The 4,609-nt window shown below is 49.1% G+C and overlaps 1 long non-coding RNA gene across 1 annotated transcript in view; it reads left to right on the forward strand.

The window, feature by feature from the left end:
* Positions 1 to 2,120: 2,120 nt before the first annotated feature.
* The window catches only part of LOC108318181, a 13,341-nt gene continuing 10,852 nt past the window's right edge, over positions 2,121 to 4,609 (forward strand). The window contains exon 1 of the long non-coding RNA XR_001831048.2: positions 2,121 to 2,210. This is a non-coding gene — a long non-coding RNA (uncharacterized LOC108318181). The remainder of the gene's footprint in view (positions 2,211 to 4,609) is intronic.

Here is a 4,609-nt window from a genome sequence, read left to right on the forward strand (position 1 = left end):
TTTGTTTTTGCAGCTGGATGTAGTGGCTCACACCTGTAACCCCAGCACTTTCGGAGGCCAAGGCAGGAGGATCTCTTGAGCCCAGGAGTTTGAGACCAGCCAGGGCAACATAGCAAGTCCACGTTTCTATAAAAAATTTAAAAATCACCAGACATGGTGATGGATGCCTGTAGTACCAGCTCCCCTGGAGGCTGAAGTGGGAGGACGGCATGAGTGCAAGAAGTCAAGGCTTGGGCCGGGCGCGGTGGCTCAAGCCTGTAATCCCAGCACTTTGGGAGGCCGAGGCAGGTGGATCACGAGGTCAAGAGATCGAGACCATCCTGGTCAACATGGTGAAACCCCATCTCTACNTGAGCCAAAAGAAGTCAAGGCTGTGGTGAGCTAGGATTATGCCACAGCACCCCAGCCTAGGTGATGTAGCGGGACCCTGTCTCAAAAAAAATTGCATTTGCATAGACGATCCCTGGAAAGACCCACAAGGAGCTCATAACACTGATTTCTTGGGGAGAGAGGTGGAATCTGTATATGGAAAAAAACACGGTTGAAAGACAAGAGCTGACAATTTCCCTGTGGTTTGGGAAGAGAAAGGCAGACGGCAGCCCAAAGCCCCTGGGGAGCCCGTGGGCTGGACTCGGGCTGGTGGCGCACAATCTCGTTCTGCAAAACATCATCGTCTGTCACATGCGGTTTGTGTGGTGGTCTGAGCGCTCGCTCTTGTCGTTTGCTTTGTGTTTAATTTGTGGCCACGTGGTGGAATGGTCAAGAACATAGGACCTAGCAGCCCGACTGTGTGTGTCCAAATCACAGCTCTGACATTTCCCAGCTGAGTGACTACAGGAAAATGACTCACTTCTCCAAGGCTTAGTTTCCTCTTCTGTAAAATGGGGACGAACATAGTCTCTACCTGACAGGTGACTGTGAGGATTTGGTGAGTTTATTCATGTCAGATGCCCAGAGCAAAGGCTCAATCAATATAAGCTAGTGTGATTATTAAGCGCATGCGTATGTAGAGAACAGAACAATTGTAGTAATCTATGGTACCCCTGGGACTCTCAGAGTTCTACCCCTGTCACTTTATTTTCTTTGAGACAGAGTCTCACTCTGGAGCCCAGGTTGGAGTACAGTGGCGCCATCTCAGCTCACTGCAACCTCTACCTCCCTGGTTCAAGTGGTTTTCCTGCCTCAGCCTCCTGAGTAGCTGAGATTACAGGAACATGCCACCACGCCCAACTAATTTTGTATTTGTATGTATGTATGTATGTGTTTAGAGACAGAATCTCCCTCTGTCACCCAGGCTGGAGTGCCGTGGCGTGATCTTGGCTCGCTGCAACCTCCGCCTCCCTGGTTCAAACCATTCTTCTGCCTCAGCCTCCGGAGTAGCTGGGATTACAGGCACATGCCACCATCCACAGCTAATTTTGTAATTTTAGTAGAGATGGGGTTTCACCATGTTAGTCAGGCTGGTCTTGAACCCCTGACCTCAGGTAATCTGCCTGCCTCAGCCTCCCAAAGGGCTGGGATTACAGGCGTGAGCCACCGTGCCGTGTACCACCGCAGTTTCTTTCTTTCTTTCTTTTTTTTTTCACTTTTTCCTTTTTTTTTTTTGTTTTTATTTTGAGACTGACTTTCGCTCTGTCACCCAGGCTGGAGTGTAGTGTTCCGATTTCAGCTCACTGCAACCTCCGCCTTCAGGTTCAAGTGATTCTCCTGCTTTAGCCTTCCGAGTAGCTGGGCTTATAGGCACCTACCACCACGCCTGGCTAATTTTTTTTTTTTTTTTAGAAACTCGATGTTTATTTTCCATGAATCTTATATGTTGTTTAAGAGCCCACGCAAGAACAGCTTAAGACCATTCAGTGGTTGCTAGTGAGCAGTGGGAGCTGTAGACCAGTCTTCCGTGGCAGGCTGGGCGCTCCAGTCTTTAGTAGGGAACTGCTGAACAGGCACAGAGGACACCCGCACGCCTTCAGACCAGTCGGCAACCTCAGGCTGGGTAACAGTGAACTCCAGCTGGAGCAGTTCATTCGCCCTGAAACTCCTCCTTGATCACAGCCTTTTCAGCAGCAGCCTGCTCTTCTTTTTCAATCTCTTCAGGATCCCTGTAGAAGTAGAGATCAGGCATGACCTCCCACGGGTGTTCACGGAAAATGGTGCCACGCATGCGCAAAACTTCCCGAGCCAGCATCCACCACATCAAACCCACTGAGTGAGTGAGCTTGTTCTTGCATGGGATGGCAATGTCCACATAGCGCAGAGGAGAATCTGTTACACGGAGCAATGGTAGGTAGGTTAACATAAGACGCCTCCGTGAGAGGCTGGTGGTCAGCCCTGGGGTCAGTAACCACAAGCAGCCGTGGTTCCCGGAAGGCTGCCTGGATCTGGTTGAAGAAGTTTCCAGGAGTAAAGTGGCCAGCAATTGGAGTGGCTCCACTGGCAGCAGCAAACTTCAGCACGGCCCTCTGGCCAGTGTTCCTGTAACACTGACATCAGCAGGGTTTCCAATGGCAACAATGGCACGAGCTGCCAGGAGAAGCTTCTCCCAGGTCCTCTTCGGATTTATGATGTAGATGCCATCACTTTTCCTTTTATAGATATATTGTTCCATCTGGAAGTCAAGGTTAGTGCCACCTAAATGGGTTTCTGCTGTCAGGAACTTAAGGACACCCCCCTCCTTCATTTGCAAGACATCAAGGGCTCCAGACATGGTGAAAGTTTCCCTTTAAGTTACGATGGTAATCCAGAACAATGCCATTTGGAGCCCTCGGCAGGTAGCGAGAAAGAAAAAGCCCAGCTAATTTTTTTTTTGAGATGGAGTCTCACACTATTGCCCAGGTTGGAGTGTAGCGGCACGATCTCAGCTCTCTACAGCCTCTGCCTCCTGGGTTTAAGCGATTCTCCTGCCTCAGCCTCCCAAGTAGCTGGGATTGCAGGAGCCCACCACAACCAGATAAATTTTTTTTTGTATTTTTAGTAGAGATGGGGTTTCACTACATTGGCCAGGCTGGTCTCAAACTCCTGACCTCATGATCCACCCACCTGGGCTTCCCAAAGTGCTGGGATCACAGGCATGAGCCACTGTGACTGGCATCATTTTTGTATTTTTAGCAGAGACAAGGTTTCTCTATGTTGGCCAGGCTGGTCTCAAACTCCTGACCTCAAGTAATTCACCCACCTTGGCCTCCCAAAGTGCTGGGATTACAGGCGTGAGCCACCGCGCCCGGCTCCACCATGGTTTCTTAATAAGATATGATCCTATTACATGTGTTATACTAGATTGTTAATAATGACCCTGGTGTATCTTGCCTCCAGCATCTGCACACTGATGTAGGTTGTCTCATGCTGAATTTGGGCCCGGTCATGTGATCCACTCAGGTCAAAGGGACATTAGTAAGCCTGGTGCAAGCAGAGGTTCAGTAAGCGTTTGCACTTTGAGGCTTGTTTTCTTGAAATACAGTACTCATTCTTGGGATCAAACCCCCATGCTGGAAGGAGACTCAGGTAGGATTGTGGGATGAGGCCATGTGGAGGCAGGCGATGGAGGATGAGAGGCCAACTTGGAAGTTCAAGCCCCAGCCAAACTGCCAGTTGAATGCACCCACGTGAGTGACCCCTGCTGATGCCACGTGGAGCTGATGAATGGGCAAGTTTCCGAGTACTCTGCAATTCAGCAATAGATAATTGAAACATATTGTTCTGCAACTCTAAAAATTCTTAACAATACATATATATATATATCATGAATATCCTCCTCTGGCATTTCATATAGACAGGCTTGTTGTTTTGAATGACTGCAGTTTTCCATGGGAACTACAAGCATGTTACTTATCCATTTCCTACTGGTGGACATTCGGTGGCTTCCAGTTCTTTGCCATGACAAACAATGCTACAGTAAATAACTCCCTGTGTGAATAGCATTGCCGATTTCACGGATGTGAGCATTTCTTTAGGATAAGTTCCCAGAAGTGGAATTACTGGGTGAAAGCGTTTGTACTTTGCATGTTTTCACAGATATTGAAAAACCATCCTCTAAAATGGTCAGACCGATTTATACTTCTGTGGGCAGTGGGCAAGTGGGCCTGGCCTCATCCGTACCTGGTGTGACCCACCTTAAAAAGCCATTTAAGTAGTGACATTGGTCGGGGGGAGTGTGTGAAAGCATTACAGAGTGGCCAGGGCTGGGGGGTGGGGCTAGACTTGGAAGATGGGCTGCAGCCGCCAGAGTCCTGGGTTCCTTCCTCTTCTGCCTGGGCAGCTGTGCTCAGCACATCCTTTCCAAGGTGCTTGCCAGCTGACCCGCTCCCTAGACAGGCCCAGTTCCTTCAGCCTTGACCCCCACTCACAGTGACCCTTGGCTCAGATGGGCTCCAGCCCCAGCCCCTACCTTCTGTAAAGAGGGGGACCCTTCAGGCTCACCTGGTGACCCTGGACAAACCTCTGATCTCTGAGCCCATTTTTGCTTTTGCTTTTGAGAAAAATGTGGATGAGAAAAAACCAACTGTTGGGCTGTGTTGTTTATTGTTTATTCCTTCAGTAAACAAGTATTTATTTAATTATTTACCCTCCCTTCCTTCCTTCCTTCCTTCTTTCCTTCCTTCCTTCCTTCCTTCCT

The sequence above is a fragment of the Cebus imitator genome, unplaced genomic scaffold (genome assembly GCF_001604975.1).
Source record: "Cebus imitator isolate Cc_AM_T3 unplaced genomic scaffold, Cebus_imitator-1.0 Scaffold216, whole genome shotgun sequence".
Lineage (NCBI taxonomy): Eukaryota > Metazoa > Chordata > Mammalia > Primates > Cebidae > Cebus > Cebus imitator.